The sequence below is a fragment of the Lithobates pipiens genome, unplaced genomic scaffold, assembly GCF_037356315.1.
Source record: "Lithobates pipiens isolate NorthernLeopardFrog02 unplaced genomic scaffold, aLitPip1_a1.2 Scaffold_13, whole genome shotgun sequence".
NCBI classification, from domain to species: domain Eukaryota; kingdom Metazoa; phylum Chordata; class Amphibia; order Anura; family Ranidae; genus Lithobates; species Lithobates pipiens.
Genome location: NW_027507718.1, coordinates 384,498,322 through 384,516,880, shown reverse-complemented (window position 1 = coordinate 384,516,880; position 18,559 = coordinate 384,498,322).

The window sequence follows — 18,559 nt, the reverse complement described above, 5'->3', positions numbered from 1 at the left end:
GGAGGAAAGCCCGGCGCAAGAAATGTCCCGATCCCGGAGGAGAAGTTTTAAGGCCACAAATATGTCCTTTGAAGAGATGGTGGGCATATAAAAAAGAAAATGTATTCAAAATTGGGTGGCAAAGCAATGGCCCCCCACCCGTAAAATATTCTAAATATTTTTGCCGCACTTCACGGGTGCTTTGGGGGGGCAATCCAGGACGGCCCGCTTCCAGGGCCGTCTGTGTTTCATTACTAAGTCCGGCCTCAGGCCCAACTGTTGCAACATAATTAGCATTGTTTCTTTTTAAAAAGTTGTGCAGGATGCAGCAGCTCAAAATTATATAGTTCAGTTTGTATTCTGCTATATTTATGGCCGTTTGAAACAGGCGGAACTGGCTGGCCAGGATCCCAAACGCATTCTCCACAACTCTTCTGGCCAGCCAGTAATTAAAAACCCTCTTCTCCGGGGTGAGGGTCCTCTGGGGGAATGGCCTCATCATGTGGTCACCCAGACCGAATGCCTCATCTGCAACAAACGCAAATGGCAGTCCTTCGAAGTTCTCCTCCAGAGGTGGCAATCCCAAGCCACCACTCTCGAGATGTCGGTAGAACTTGGTCCAGGCAAACACTCCTCCATCTGACATCCGGCCATTCCTCCCCACGTCCACATACAAAAACTTGTATGTCGCCCACACCACCGCCATCAACACAACACTATGAAACCCCTTATAGTTAAAATGGTATGACCCCGAATGGGGTGGTAAGATGATGTGGACATTTTCCCATCGATTGCCCCTCTGCAGTTAGGAAAATCCCACCGCTGGGCAAATTGGGAAGCCATAGTCTGCCATTCCTGGCGTTGAAGGAAAGTGTGGAGTCAAACAAGAAAAATCTAATTAGTAATTTTGCGCATAAACATTGCAAGCAGATTAGACACAAACATTCTTGGCCAACATCAGTAAAACATTTTTTGGAAGGAGTATTTAAAGGCAAAGATATAAGGCCCACGTATCAGATTCATCACCCCCTCTGATGGCCCCTTGGAAATATTTAAGGGGGGGCGGGGTATGTTTTGGACAGGTAACCCTCTCCACTAAGTAATGGAGTAACAAAGTAATGTGTGGTACTTTGACCCCTCCTTAATTACAATATTGGCAGCCCATTGGACAAGTAAGGAGTGGCATAATACAAAAATAAAAAAAATGGAAGCACATTTTTAAAGCGGGAGTCCACCGGGACTCCGCGTTTTTTTTTTTAAAAGCCAGCAGCTACAAATACTGCAGCTGCTGACTTTTAAAATAATGACACTTACCTGTCCAGCGCGCCCGCGATGTCGGCACCCGAAGCCGATCTCTAGGTCGTCTGTCGGGTCCTGCCGCCGCCATCTTGGGTATGGGAATCAGGAAATGGAGCCTTTCGGCTTCATTTCCCGGTTCCCTACTGCGCATGCGCGAATCGCGCTGCGCAATAAGGACGATCCCCGCTGCCTCTGGGATCTGTGTGTTTCCCAGCAGGCAGCGGGGCACTTGCGGGAAAGGGGCGGGCACTTGCGGAAAGGGGCGTAAGTTACTCCCCTTTCCGCAGAGAGCTATCCCGGAAGTGGGTGCAGTTACCTGGATTATCCAGGTAACTGCACCCCCCTCCCCCCTGAAAGGTGCCGATTGTGGCACCGGAGGGGGGGAGGGTTCCGATGAGCGCACTTTAGGGTGGACCTCCGCTTTAAATTCTGCAAATACCTATCAAGATAATAGGAGAACAAAACTATAAACAGTACCATTTGAAAGTATTCAGGCAGGCCTTTGCACTACATGCTTTAGTGAATTCATCCATAAATATGAACACAAAAGAGGTAGGTATAGTTTGCATGGGTTTGGTAAAGTCAGCAAATAGATGATTGGTATTGGTTGACTTAGCAGTTGGGGGGGGTCCAAATGATTTTGGGCCCCCCAAAAAAAGCCTCTGGCACTCTGCTTGAATTTTAGGACAGAAATAACATTTGTACACATTTTAGGGGGTGTTTAGGGTAAATTACTACAAAGGAGCTGACTAAATACATTGTTAAGTGATTAGACTAGGTGTGTATGGGCCCAGGATAGCATGCTGGGGAGGTTAGAGAAGGCAAATATGCATGAAGGACAAAAAAGCAACTTTAAAAGCTGCCAGCATGCATAAGGATAAAAGGGGCATTCCCAGCATATTCCAATCATAGTAATTAGGGAATGATGAAATAAATACAATACCTTAGCAAACATTAAATACATATAATGTGATGTTAAAGGATAAAACTTACCCTAATATAGTCCTTCTGCAAGACCTGAATGATGGCAGAACAGGTCTCTGGAATAATGATCCCCAGAGCCTGGGGGGAGATGCCTGCCGAGAACTTGAGGTCCTGCAGGCTTCTCCCAGTTGCCAAGTACCGCAACATGGCCTCTGCTCTGGAGTGATGGCTTGCCGCATGCAGGTATCCTGCCTGCTGATATAAAGGGTGAATAAAGACAACGGATGGTTAAAAATGGGGTCCATAATCCTGAGAAAGTTCCTGAAATCATCAGGGTTATTCTCACGGATCTCACAAAGCAAAGGCATGTGAGATTATTGGTCACCCTGGAGTAACCAATTCTTGGTCCATGAACTCCTCCTCGCCCTGTTCATGGACTGGGCTTGTGTCAAAGTATGAACCCCAACACCAAGTCCCTGCACAGCACAAACTCTACGACGAACACGTACCCGCAACATAGCTTCAAAGCGGTCGGATGGTCAGAACGAACTAAACAGAAAGCACTGAAAAACAGCAAGGCTTGAAAGAACGAGCTGAAAATCAGAAACTAGGGGACCAGAGGGCATTGAAAAGCAAATACAGTACTACTATAAATAGCAGGCACTGACAAATAAACGCAAACTGACTACACGCACTGAAGAACAGATACAAACCCACAAGCACAAACTGAAGAGCAGCAACGAACTGAAAAGCACGAGGCTGAAAAGCACAAATTGTCTCTCACCAAACTTCTACTAACAGGAGATAAACACAAGATTAGCAGAAGGAGCGCAAAGGGTGGCGCACTGGCTATTGAACTTGCCTTTTCTAGTCCCATCGTACGTGGTGTACGTAACGCGTTCTTGGTCGTCGGAATTTGGTGTGATCGTGTGTAGGCAAGACGGCTTGAGCGGAATTCTGTCGGAAAAACCGTCAGAGTTTATTCCGATGGAAAAACCGGTAGTTTGTATGCGGCATAATAGTGTGCATGGGGCCTTAGTCATGCAGAACAGCGCATTGCACATCTGTTGTGAAGGTGCATTGGGGTGCCATTTAAAATATTTATGGTTGTCAAAAGATATTTTAAATTGTAAAAAAATAAATAAATAAATTATTGATTTAGATGCGCCCCTTCATTCAACTAGTGGATACAAATGTTGCCTTTGGGCCCTTTTGTGCTGGACAGCACTACTATAAAGCATAATAACAGCAACTATGAAGAACCCAAACTTGTGGTCTTATTAATAGCAACATAAGCTTTTGAATCAAAGATCAACGATTGATCGTAGCGGATTACACTGACAACTATTGTTAATAAGTATGTTTTAACTTTGAGCAAACAAAGCTTGACACTGATATGCAATGTTCTTCACCAGGAAAACACTACTTACGACATGTCGCAGATTTTGTTGAGATGATAATTACAGTGGTGTACAGTAAGAGAGACATGAATCTAATGTTTAAAGAACTCAACAACCTACTGGAAAGGCTAAACAAATTTTCTTTTTGCGACGGGTGTACCTGGAATTTTTTTCCTTTGGTAGATGATGGCAACATTCAGGTATTTCAATAACAACCAAAATGATGGTTTGCCGTGTATGGTGCATACCATTAATTTCAATGTATTCAAATTACACCTGAACTGCCTTCATTTTTTACATGCTTCTGTTGGTATAGCTATAGCTACAAGGAGTTAAATTACAGTAGCAGGGAAGGAGGATTAGAAGGATCAATTATTTTGTTAATAAAATTACAATTATATTCTACTCAGTAAGGATCATGCTGACAACAGTTGCAAGCACATTTGTTTAAACCAGCAATGTACAATACACATGTACATTTTAAAGGAATGTGCATTACACAAGTAACTTATATACAGTGAAAATGCTAAATAGTAGGGTCAGACAAATACCCACTGAGTCAGATCTATTTATGGATTTATTTATCTATATACAGTATCTCACAAAAGTTTCTACACCCTTCACATTTGTGTAAATATTTTATTATATCTTTTCATGTGACAACACTGAAGAAATTACACTTCGTTACAATGTAAAGTGAGTGTACAGCTTGTATACCAGTGTAAAATTGCTGTCATCTCAAAAAAACTGAACACATAGCCATTAATGTCTAAACCGATGGCAACAAAAGTGAGTACACCCCTAAATGAAAATGTCCAAATTGGGCCCAAACTGTTAATATTTTGTGTGGCCACCATTATTTTCCAGCACTGCCTTAACCCTCTTGGGCATGGAGTTCACCCGAGCTTCACATGATGACAATCACGGAGCTGGTGAATAGAGCTGGTTAGAGGCCTTGCGCTCCTCCACCTTCTGTTTGAGGATGCTCAATAGGGTTTAGGCCTGAGACATGCTTGGCCAGTCCATCACCTTTACCCTCAGCTTCTTTAGCAAGGCAGTGGCCGTCTTGGAGGTGTGTTTGGGGTTGTTATCATGTTGGAATACTGCACTGCAGCCCAGTCTCCGAAGGGAGGGGATCATGCTTTGCTTCAGTATGTCACAGTACATGTTGGCATTCATGGTTCCCTCGATGAACTGTAGCTCCCCAGTGCCGGCAGCACTCATGCAGCCCCAGAACATGACACTCCCACCACCATGCTTGACTGTAGGCAAGAAACACTTGTCTTTGTACTCCTCACCTGGTTGCCGCCACACACGCTTGACACCATCTGAACCACATAAGTTTATCTTGGTCTCATCAGACCAAAGGACATGGTTCCAGTAATCCATGTTCTTAGTCAGCTTGTCTTCTGCAAACTGTTTGCAGGCTTTCTTGTACATCATCTTTAGTAGAGGCTTCCTTTTGGATGACAGCCATGCAGATTAATTTGATGCAGTGTGCAGCGTATGGTCTGAGAACTGACAAGCTAACCCCCCTCAACCTCTGCAGCAATCCTGGCAGCACTCACACGTTTATTTCCCAAAGACAACCTCTGGATATGACGCTGAGCACATGCACTCAACTTCTTTGGTTGACCATGGTGTGGCCTGTTCTGAGTGGAACCTGCTGTGTGGTTCCGTGCTGCAGCCCAGTTTCAGGATCTTGGCAATCTTCTTAAAGGCTATCTTTATGTGGAGCAACAATTCTTTTTTTCAGATCCTCAGAGTTCTTTGCCATGAGGTGCCATGTTGAACTTGAGCATTAACACAAAATTGAACACACTGCTCCCCATTCACACATGAGACCTCGTAACACTAGTGAGTCACATGACACCGGGGCAGTGTTGCCAAACGACCAGATTGAAATTTACTGACTTGATACACAAAATTTACTGGCACAGCCAAGTTTTTACTGGCAATGCAAAAAGTTACACAATTACAATTTTATAGGGCAAATTTCAGTATTTCTTATTTTAATTTTGATTTAATAAGAAGTTCGGGGGCTGGATTTAGGAGGGCAAGAGATTAGATTGGGCAGGCGCACACACACATGAAATTAACTCTCACAGTGACATTTACAGCAGTGGGCAGCAGAAAAATTATGACACCTCACCAACACGACACATACCCTTCTGAGTCACAATGACAGTCTCTCTCCATGCCAGGTGGATCCTTCAGGCCACTCCAGTCCAAACAGCACTGACAGTCTTGCTCCCGGATTGCCTAGCTCTGGTCCTGCAGACCTGCACACGAGGCTCTGGCTGCTCCCCTCCCCTGGGCCATGACATCACACGACACGCAAAAACACTATCCCCCACCGGCGCCACCGAAACCCCTGTAGCAATCACTCGGTTTTGGCTGGCTCCAGACCAGAACTGCTCATGCGCAGTTCCGAGCTGAGCATCGCAGACATATTTTTGATTGGCAACCTTTTCCTGTCACTGGCATTTACTGACAGGAGAAAAGTGCATGTTTTTTTACTGGCTGCCAGTAAAAATACTGATGTTTGGCAACACTGCACCGGGCAGAGAAAATGGCTAATTGGGCCCAATTTGGACATTTTCACTTACTTTTGTTGCCAGCGTACAGCAAATTTACACTGTTATTCAAGCTGTACATGCAATAATTTGTAGCAAAGTGTAATTTCTTCAGTGTTGTCACATGAAAAGATATAATAAAATATTTACAAAAATGTGAGGGGTGTACTCACTTTTGTGACGTGCTGTATATATACTGTGTATGTTTTTATACATATACTGTATATATATATATATATATATATATATATATATATATATATATATATATATATAGTGGTCCGGTCATCTCTGCTGCTTACCGGAGCCGTCGGTAGCGGCAGAGACTATCGTGTCTGTTCCCCTCACTGCTTGCATGCCGAGTGAGGGATAGATGGTCCGCGCTCAGCTCCATAGCACTGAAGGTTGGAAGAGACTTCAAACGTCACTTCTGCCTAATGCTCTTGAAGGGGAAAAAAAATTGTAAAAAAAAATGACATTTTTTTTGTATTGCATTTTAGTGTAAATATGAGATCTGAGATCTTTTTGACCCCAGATCTCACATTTAAGAGGTCCTGTCATTTTTTTTTATTACAAGGGATGTTCACAATATGTCTAGCACTAGACCTTCTCTGTAACTCTAAACATGTAAACTGTAGAAATTTTTAAATATCGCCTATGGAGATATTTAAGGGTCAAATTTTGTGGCCATTCCACCATTATCTTATTTTTTTAAGTCAAAAAAGTGTATTTTTTCCAAAAAAATGCATTTTTAAGACCGCTGCGCAAAATACGGTGTGACATAAAGTATTGCCAACGACCGCCATTTTATTCTCTAGTATATATGTATACAACAGAGTAATTTGCCTAAGAATCACAATATTAACGCTCGGGTAATTTTGTACATATGTTTTCCTTGTGGTAACCATAACATTTCTGTGTAAACATGTTTTAGCATTATCTGAGCTTACACAAAGTGGACCTGAACTTAAAAATGGAATATATACTGATGTAGCGCCCCCTCCATTTAGGTAGGTGCATAGTGGTGTTTTTTTGAGAGAGTAGGATGTAGAGATAGGTAAATTTGGCAAGGGTCCTACCCTTTTCTAGGCCTGGTTGTTTATTCAGGGATGGGCGTGTCAGAGTAGATGGGGGTGTAGCCGCCTACACTTGGGCTCAGGGATGCCTCCTCTGCTTGACAGTGGATTTTGCTGGAAAAAGAGGCCTGAGTGGCAGGAAACCCATGTGAGCGAGTTGACCAATGGTTAATTTCTTTGGTCAATGGAGGTCTCGCATTGAAAAAGAGGGGTCACATGCTCCAGGGGGTTCCAGAGAGTCGAGAGGGAGATCAGCAGGAGGGCCAGGGGTTCAGAGACCCTGGAGCCTCCGGGAGGAGGCTTGAAGGCCCGGGGGTTCAGAGACCCCAGAGTCGGCTAGCCGGAGGTGGAGTCCAGGGAGGCCAATGTCTGGTCCCTGGAGGAAAAGTCATCATGTAGTACTGCAGGAAGATCAAGTGTCCCATGCGGACAGCACAGAGGAGGAAGTAGGAGCTAAGCGGATAGAGAAAACTGGGAATCGACTTTCTGTGAGTAACATGGACTGTTGATTGGGAGAGAGCAAAGGGAGTGCAACCCAGTGGTGCTAATCCATAACTTAATCCTGTGCATCCAAGGGCCACAGTATCAAGCACTTTTCCAGGACTGACAGGGATTTGACAACAAGGGTCATGGAAATAGGCAGTGTGGCCTGTGACTTTGGAGCCTACATCCACAGCAATATTCAGAGTGATGCTTGTCTGTCCATATTGGAAGTGCTAAGGTCTGAAATAAGAATTGGAATTTAGGAAAGGATCACTAGAAGGGTGTTAACTACCAAATACTACGGCAACAAATCAGTACCCTTTTTAGATTCAAAGCTGGGGTCGGATGGGGCATCTCATATATTCCATTCAACAGCCCACTGTTTTACACCCAGAATAAAGCCTTATAAAATTCAGAGTTTGTTTGGTTTCCTGAAATTGCATGGGGGATTGAAAGCAGGGTCATTTGACAAAAAGGTAATGAACAAACACAGCAGCTCCTAAGGGGGTAGTGCGCTACACTATCTTATGGGGCATACCTGGAAATCTTAAGTGTGCCTGTTGTACCCCGAAAAATGTATCTTTTGTCTTGAATTCCCACCCAAAAATAGCAGTGCATTTCCTGTGCAGTAGGCACTCCTGTGTCTTGAGCCTCAATAGAGCAATTTAAACTATTTCTAAACCCATTTTTTAAGTGATTGTAAGGGCTAAATGTTTTTTACTTAATGCATTTCCTGCATTAAGGTAAAAAACCTTTCATGTTTTGCTATCCCTCCAGCCCCCCTAAATACTTACCTGAGCCTGAGAGCAGTAGAGCTGCTGTCTCTCTTTGCCTCACTGGCTTTTGAGACAGCACTGGTTCCTGTTGGGGGGATGGCAGAGCCTCACTGTTTGTGTCTATAGACCAGATATTTGCAATTAACGGACCTTCAGCTGTTGCAAAACTTCAAGTCCCATCATGCCTCTCCCTCTGGGTGTCATCCTTGTGGCTGTCAGAGTCTTGCTATGCTTCATGGGACTGCAACAGCTGGAGGTCTGCTAATTGCATATCCCTGCTATAGACAAAGGCAGCCAGCTTCCTATGGTGGTACACCAAAAAGAGGAGGAGCCAGGAACACAAGCTGGGGACTCAAGAAGAGGACGATGAGGGCTGCTCTGCAAAACCATTGCACAGAGCAGGTAAGTATAAACCTGTTTGTTATTTGTTTTAACCCTTTCATGACTAAGCCTATTTTTGACATTTGGTGTTTACCATATTTACCATATTTTTTGCTTGAAAATTACTTAGAACCCCCATATTATATATATATTTTTAGCAGAGACTCTAGAGAATAAAATGGCGATTGTTGCAATATTTTATGTCACGTGGTATTTGCGCAGCGGTGTTTTAAACGCAACTTTTTTGGAAAAGGGACACTTTCATGAATTTAAAAAAAAACTAAACAATAAAATTAGCCCAATTTTTTTGCATAATGTGAAAGATAATATTATGCCGATTAAATAGATACCAAACATGTCACACTTTATGATTGCACGCACTCATGGAATGACGACAAACTACAGTACCTAAAAATCTCAATAGGCAACGCTTTAATTTTTTTTTCCGGTTACCAGGTTAGAGTTACAGAGGAGGCCTAATGCTAGAATTATTGCTCTCACTCTGATGATCGCAGCGATACCTCACATGTGTGATTTGAACACCGTTTACATATGCGGGCTTGACTTCCGTATGCGTTTTCTTTGCTGCGCGAGCTCGCGGCGACGGGGGGGGGGGGGTTTCTTATTTATTTTATTAATTTTTAAATTAATAAATTGTTTTAAAAAAATAAATAAAATTTGATCACTTTTATTGCTGTCACAAGGAATGTAAACATCCCTTGTGACAGTAATAGGTGGTGACAGGTACTCTTTATGGAGGGATCGGGGGTCTAAAAGACCCGCGATCCCTCCTTTACACTTCAAAGTATTCAGATCGCCGAAAACGGCGATTCTGAATACTGTATATTTTTTTAAATCCGGCGCCATTGGCAGCCGAGTAAACGGGAAGTGACGTCATGACATCACTTCCGTGTTTACAATTAGGAGACTGGAATGACGCCGCTTACGACATCATTCCAGTCCCTCCCTAGCCGCTGGAAGTGGCGGATGTGAGATCGGTGCTCCCGATTGAACGGGAACACCGGTAAGAGCGGTGAGAGGGGGGACGTCCCCTCCCGCTCCTCCGGCATAACAGCCGAGCGGCTTTTAGCCGCATCGGTTGTTATGGCTGGAAAGCCAACCGCCCGCTCAGGAAAAACGGTACGGGGATGATGCCTGCAGGTATGGGCATCATCCCGGTGTAACCCCCGGAAGCCGAGTATGCACATCTGCGTACGCTCGGCGGCAAGGGGTTAAATAGCCTTTACAGTCACTTTAATAAACTTTAGATGTCATGGCTGCATTTTTTTAAACTTTATTTTCACCTGGTTATCAGGCCAGTAAGCTGGCCATTGGGGGATGAGTTTAAAGTTCCGTCCAAACATAAGTTGAGCCCCCCCCCCCCCTTAAAACACTTACCTGAGCCCGTTCTCGATCCAGTGATGTGCACAAGAACCAGGGACCCTCTCAGTTCTCTCACTTCTCATTGGCTCAGATACAGCAGCAGGACAAATTGGCTCCCGCTGCTGTTAATCACAGCCAGTAATGAGGCAGTGGGCTGAGCCCCGCTCTGTGTGTCTTATGGACACAGAGCAGGGCTTGGGAGCGAGTATGTACGAATACCCCAGAGCAAGTAGCTTGCTATGGGAGCACTTGGTAGGTGGGGAGGAGCCAGGAGCATGGGTAGGGGATCCAAGCAGAGGAGGAATGGGGCTGCTCTGTTCAAAACCATTGCACAGAGCAGGTAAGTATAACATGTTTGTTATTATAATAATGAAAAAAAAGACCATCACTTTAATATGGGATCATTCCGAACAAAGCACCTTATCCCCATATTAATCAGGACAAAGACCTTTAACCCACAACTCTGACCTGGTGGTTGTGGTGGTCTGCGGGGGGGGGCTAAAAACAAGTGTGTACCCAGATACTACCCCCAAAGTGAATGAGTCAGGGTTACCCTTACTCAATCAAAAAAATGTAAACTGTAAAAGAAGCACAGAGACAGTCCTTTAAAAGCACAAAGCAAAAAAAATGCTCGCCCCTCCCTTTCCTGGCCTGCCATACTGCATGCTGAGAAAAGGGTCTGGTATTGATTTTTTGGGGGAACTCATGCTCTTTTTTTCTTGATTTTTGTATGGGATGCCCATTTAAAGTTCATATCAGTCTCACAGAGTATAGAATGTGAGAGTACCTCACACTTTTTTTTTTTTTTTGCATGGGGCCCCACTTAACCACTTCAGCCCCAGAAGAATTTACCCCCTTCCTGACCAGAGCACTTTTTGCGATTCAGCACTGCGGCGCTTTAACTGACAATTTCACGGTCATGCGACGTGGCTCCCAAACAAAATTGACGTCCTTTTTTTCCCACAAATAGAGCTTTCTTTTGATGGTACTTGATCACCTATGCGGTTTTTATTTTTTGTGCTATAAACAAAAAAAGTGAAAATTATTTCAAAATTTTGAAAAATATTTTTTACATTTTGCTATAATAAATATCCCCCAATAATATATACAAAAAAAAATGTTTTCCCTCAGTTTAAGCCGATACGTATTCTTCTACACATTTTTCCAAATGCTGGACACCTCTCTCTTCACAAAGGCATAATTTTGACATCTGCTGTGAAAACATACCTTTTTTTGCTCCATTCCTTTAGAATGAGCCTTAATTCAGTCACCATAGGAAAATTGCAAAGTGGTCTTCGGGGGCACTTAAAAAATAAAAAAAACTTCTATCTCACTGGAAAAACTGGATAAAGGTCATCTTCACTTGTATCTTATTCTTTGGAAGAGTCTAAAAAAGGTTAGTTGACCTGAGAAAGATCTTGAGACCAGTTACTGGTTTTGGAAGGAAAATTGGACCTTACCAGAACAGATGACTCTTGCACAAGGGGAGTTCAAACAACTCATTTAGACCCCTTTCACACCAGGGCGTTTTGCAGGCGCTATAGCGTTAGAAATAGCGCCTGCAAAACACCCTAAAGAAGCTGCACCATTGTGTGTAGTGTGAAAGCCCCGAGGGCTTTCACACTACAGCGGTGCGCTGGCAGGACGTCAGAAAAAAGTCCTGCCAGCAGCTTCTTTGGAGCGGTGAAGGAGCGGTGTGTTTACCGCTCCTCCACCGCTGCTGCCCATTGAAATCAATGGGGCAGCGCTGTAATGCCGCCGGCAAAACGCCGCTATTGCGGCGTATTGCCGGCGGTTTTAACCCTTTCGCGGCCGCTAGCAGGGGTAAAAGCGCCCTGCTAGCGGCCGAAATGCGCCGCAAATCCGGCGGTAAAACGCCGCTAAAAATAGCGTCGTTTTACCGCCGACGCAAGGTGCGGTGTGGTGTGAAAGGGGTCTTATAGTTTCTTGACCACATGCTTAATAAATTGTGACAACCTTTTGGTCCTTGTCATCTCCATCATTTAGTGCTTGAATAAGGCAGGATTCATCTAGTCATGTTCATCCACGTCTCTCTCTCTGGAAGAGTCTGAGGAGGGCTGCTTGCCTAGAAAACAGATGGGCACTGTCTCCTACCTTCTTTGGTAGCGCTGGTCTTTATCTGGGGTTGGCATTTGTTTTTCCGCAGAAACAGAAGGCAGGCAAAAAACATTGAGCTTGTTCACTGACTATTAAGCAGCAATGTAGCGCCTCCTCCATAAGGAAGCTCAGTATCTTGTAATATTAAGGCTACTTTTGCCTGGGGCGGGCAGGTGTCGGCTATTTTTAGCGACACTTTACCGTCATTTTAGCGGCACTATTCAGCCTTTAGCGGGGTGCTTTTAACCCCCACTAGCGGCCGAAAAAGGGTTAAAATCGCCGACAAAGCATTGCTGCAGCGACGCTTTGCCGGCAGTTTGGCGGCGCTGTCCCATCGATTTCAATGGGCAGGGGCACATTTGGAGCAGTGTATACACCACTCCTACAGTGCTGCAAAGATCCTGCTTGCAGGACTTTTTTATTTTTATTTTTGCACTTGCAGGACGGTAAAAAAAAAAAAAAAAGTCCTGCATTCTGAGCGACATGCAGGACTTTTTTTTACCGTCCTGCAAGTGCACCGCTCCAGTGTGAAAGCACTCAGGCTTTCACACTGGAGAGACAGGAGAGGTTCTTTACAGGAGCTATGCAGGCACTATTTTTAACTCTGTAGCACCTGAGAAGCACCTCCATGTGAAAGTAGCCTAAGGCAAGTGTCTAATACAGCCAAGATATTGCACTGTTTCCCCATCAAGAGTGATTTACAAGTCATATGCCGTCCCAGAGACCAGCAGAGAGGCTCCTTGATAAACATTTCATTTAGCATCAAGAAAGGCAAAAAAGTAGTGGTGCGCAGTACTAGCTTAGGAAATTTTAGCCTAAAAGGTCTATAGATTCAAAAAACACCAGGTATTTAGATGCTAGGTGTGCTGCCACCCAGACTGAAAAGGTGATGTATAGGGAGCTTAATGTGCGTGTTTTATGAGGGAACGTGGGGAACCCTCACCACTATAACATAATAGTGTTTGGGATGAGTATTAAATAGATGAAGCCATACGCGAGAAGGAATCTAGTGGTTAAAACCTAATGATTCCCAATGCGATTTCTGGAAATGACATAGACCTATAAAGTGGTAGTGCTGGACAATAAGTAGGTCCGTGTTTGCGTGTCCTACAACATCCCGTGAACAAAATATATATAAAAAAGTCAACAAAATATGTGGTAATAATTGATGTGATTTGTTACAACTGATAAAATCGCATGAATAGTGCTAAATGATAAATAAGTGTGTTGGAATGTCTACTACACCATAAGCAGCAATATACATAAAAACAGTCGTTGGCTCAATGAATCAATTTTGTGCAAAAAAGTGACTAATTGTGGCTAACAAAAATCGCATAAAGTGCCAGTGCTGGATAAAGGTTATAAATTAGCAACCTCTGCTGCCAGAGTACGGAATTCAATGGCATAATCGGCAACAGTTCTCGTATTCTGTTTGATGAACATGAGGCACTTGGCACCAAAAGCAGAGTGTGCGGGAATGTCAACTACCCTTTTAAAAAGAAGTCACAAACTCAGGTTGATCCCCTGATGAAGTCACGTGACCGCGACGAACACGCGTCGGGACGCTACCGGAAGTGACGCAATCGAGCTCGCAGCTCGTTTATACTCTATGCTTGAAGTCTGTATGTTTTGTGAGTAACAACCCCCCCCCCCCCCATACTGGGCACTGCTGAGCGACCATTTAAAGAGACTACACAGCGCAATAGGCAGGAGACGTCAGGATTTGGGGACACAGTAACAAGACCTCGTGGGATAAAGATCACCAGGAATCCTGAGGATACATATGTTACATGCTGTTACCTTACAGCTGTAAGGTAAGGGGACACCCATATCTCGAGTACACAGGACCACGTGGGATATTTTCACTACCACCACCACCGATTAGATCGCTACTGTATAGTGCACATAGAACTAAACACCAGCACCGTATGCGATTTCCTTGTCATATGCGATTTTGGATATAATCGCCACTGGTTGTCGCACAAGCTTTAAATGGACACAATTTTAACATATGTTATTGTGCAATTTACATGTTATATAGTTTTCAACTACTGAGCACTATTTACCCGAATCATTTCTAGAGAGATTTTATTACTTTTTCCACCTTTATTTAACACAAATATTGCTTATGCGTTTTTAATGTTGTGTTTTTCATTTATTTTTCTGCTAATTTTGCATGATTAGATTTCGCTTCACTGTATTTATTATTTATTATATGGTAGAAAGACACCCACACGCATCTAATTTATAACCTTTATCCAGCACTGGCACTTTATGTGATTTTTGTTAGCCACAATTAGTCACTTTTTTGCACAAAATTGATTCATTGAGCCAACGACTGTTTTTATGTATATTGCTGCTTATGGTGTAGTAGACATTGCAACACACTTATTTATCATTTAGCACTAGCACTTTTCATGCGATTTTATCAGTTGTAACAAATCGCATCAATTATTACCACATATTTTGTTGACTTTTTTATATATATTTTGTTCACGGGATGTTGTAGGACACGCAAACACGGACCTACTTATTGTCCAGCACTACCACTTTATAGGTCTATGTCATTTCCAAAAATCGCATTGGGAATCATTAGGTTTTAACCACTAGATTCCTTCTCGCATATGGCTTCATCTATTTAATACTCATCCCAAACACTATTATGTTATAGTGGTGAGGGTTCCCCACGTTCCCTCATAAAACACGCACATTAAGCTCCCTATACATCACCTTTTCAGTCTGGGTGGCAGCACACCTAGCATCTAAATACCTGGTGTTTTTTGAATCTATAGACCTTTTAGGCTAAAATTTCCTAAGCTAGTACTGCGCACCACTACTTTTTTGCCTTTCTTGATCTTTAATTGGGGTTCAGGTACCCCTTTTTCAGTGTGTGCAGCGGTACAAAAACTATATTTCTTCCTGATTAGGCGCAGGAATAACTCCTTTACATTCATTTCATTTAGCATGTCAACACAGGGACCACATCCCAGCAGAGCAGGATGGACAGCCCATACTTATTACAAGCTAGGTAGGAGACATATGCCAATTTCCTGGATCCTGTGATTCAGGATGAGTGGAAACATCTCCTTTAGAGTGTATTGACCACATGCTTAAAGTGGTTGTAAACCCTTACAACACACTTTGACCTACAGGTAAGCCTAGATTAAGGCTTACCTGTAGGTCCAAGAAATATCTCCTAAACCTACATGGTTTAGGAGATATTTGCCGAAAGACAGGCACCGCTGTCAACGGTGACATGCCGTGCGTGGCAGGCTCCCGCGAGTGATGTCATCGCAGCCGAATGACAGCGGCGGAGCAGCGAGACCCACCAAGAAGATGGATGCGCCGGACTATAGGGGACAGCAGTGACTTCGCTGGCTCCTGTGTCAGGTAAGTGACACATAATGGACTACTATGCGATGCATAGTAGTCCATTATGCTTTACCTTTGCAGGGAATGAAAGAGGAAGTAAACTCATCAGGGTTTACTTCCTCTTTAATGAATGTGACAACCTGTTTCGTCATCGTCTTTATCCTTGGTTGCTTGAACAAGGCAACATTCTTGCAGTGATGTTTGTCTGTCTTGTCTTTGGAAGAATCTGAAGCAGATTGTTTGCCTGGGAAGTCTTGGAGACTGCTCAGTAACCCTTTCACAGGGTGGATGGAAACACTCCTTTAGAGTGTATTGATCACAGGCTGTCAGGGCTAAGCTCAGCCCTTCCTTCTCAAAGCTGGTCGCTCAGCTTTCGACTAATTGCCAGCTCCTATCTCTCCACAGTAACTCACCTGTTCATGATATCCTGCTTGTCAATCCTGCCTACTTAAGCTGTCCAGTCCAGATGATCTCTGCCTTCGCCTTGGTCACATCTCTAGAGATGCTCTCCTGTGTTCCTGTTAAAGATTTGCTTGGCTGCTATTCCTTCTCGCTCCAGATCCTGCTTGCTGTTCTACTACGCTCATCTCTGGCTCCCTGACGTTTTGGCTTGTCTCACTATCTGTACCGGTTCCTGAACTCTGGCAATGTTTTGACTACACTCACTCTGTTTACCTTTTTTTATTATTATTAAACAAGTGTGATTTAACTGTCTCAGTCTGATTCATGGTTTCTGACAGTAGGCAAATGCCATGAATTCAGAAGATGCAGTCAATCCATGTGTTGGTAATGTTTTTTCCAGATTGGATGAGCAGGATCCATGGATAAGTTTGCCATGGCGATACAAATGCTCCTGAGTCACACGGCTCAACTGGAATCTCCCACTGTGGCTGCTCCGGTACAACCTGTGTTGTGGGCCATCCCTGCTGCTGCTTCAGTCTCTGTGCAAGCACCTGCCTCAAGTATTACCTCCATAAGAGGTATGTCTGGTTCCGCTCCGCTTCCCCAGCGATTTGGGGGCGATCCAGTCCAATGCAGAGGGTTTCTTAACCAGGCTGAGATATACTTTGAGATGCTGCCACAGGTGTTTCCCACGGACAGAAGCAAAGTAGGTTTCATATAATATTTTCTTTCTGAGAGACCCTTGGCCTGGGCTAACCCTCTTGTTGTCTTGAGTTACCTGAGTTTGTGACTTCTTTTTAAAAGGGTAGTTGACATTCCCGCACACTCTGCTTTTGGTGCCAAGTGCCTCATGTTCATCAAACAGAATACGAGAACTGTTGCCGATTATGCCATTGAATTCCGTACTCTGGCAGCAGAGGTTGCTTGGAACATTGAGGCCCTTGTGGCTGCTTTTTCTCATGCTTTCTCAGATACCATCAAGGATGAGATAGCAGCCCGAGATATACCCACTGAGCTAAAGAGGTTGATCACGTTTGCCATCCTCATCGACTCCAGACTCATAGAAAGGCTCCCTTTTAAGGAGCGCTTGCGGAAGCCTCCTGTACATTTTTCTCCGAATTTTGCAGGTCCACCCTCACCTCCCATGCCTCCTGGTACCATTTTGGTCTGTGAAGATGAACCCATGCACTTGGGCTTCACTTGTCTCTTTGCTGGTGAGAGAAACCTTAGAAGGAGGAAGAGATTATTTATTGTGGCCAGGCAGGTCACTTTTGAAGTCTTGTCCCATCCAGGGAATGCCCGAACCTTGAAGTCCTGTCACTGACAGACCTTAGGTGGCGTTGTTTCCTCCCCACTTATCCAGAAGGATAAGCCCCTGGTTTCCGTTACCCTTTCTTGGGCTGAGTAGTCCGTCAAGATACATGCTCTAATCGACTCTGGGGCTTCAGGCCTGTTCATTGGTGCTGCCTTTTTATCGAAGCACTCGATTCCGCTGCAGCTGCTTGACACTCCACTTATCATTGGGGCTCTTGACGGAAGACCTCTACACCATGAGATAATCCAATTCCAAGTTATTTCCTCACCTAAGTTTCCGCTGGTAATTGCTTATCCTTGCTTACAGAGGCACAACCCATCTGTCGATTGGCTCCATGCTGAGGTTCTCTCCAGGTCGCCACAATGCAGTAAGACATGCTTTCAGAAGGTAGCCAAGGTCCTGTGCACCTCTTCATTCTCCTCCCTGTCAGAAGAGAACCGCAATTTTAGCGATGTCTTTGAAAAAGGTTAAGCTGGTAGTTTGCCTCCACACCGTTCATATGATTGCACAATTGGCCTTCAACCTGGTGCCATAAGCCCTCGTGGCTGGGTTTACCCTTTGTCGGGCTTAGAGGATAAGGCCTATGTTGCAAACGTACTCGAGGTTTCATCTGCAAATCCTCATCTCCTGCTGGTGCTGGTTTCTTCTTTGTGAAGATGAAGGGCAGTGAACTGAGACCATGTTTTGATTATAGGGTCTCAATCATTTCACGATTAGGAATGCCTATCCAATTCCATTGATTACGGAGTTATTTGACCGCTTCAAGGGAGCAACGGTTTTCACTAAGCTTATTTTGAGAGGGGTATACAATCTTGTGAGGATTAAGGAGGGCGACAAGTGGAAAACTGCGTTTAATACCAGAACAGGTCATTATGAGTACCTCATAATGCCTTTTGGCCTTTGTAAAGCCACAGCAGTTTTCCAGGAAATTATTAACGATGCCCTCCAAAATTTGCTGCAGTTATGTGTGATGGTTTATCTCGATGATATTCTCATATTTTCCAAGTCCCTGGAGAGCCACCACACAGATGTCTGTCATGTGCTTCAGAAACAGAGAGAGAACAATCTCTATTAT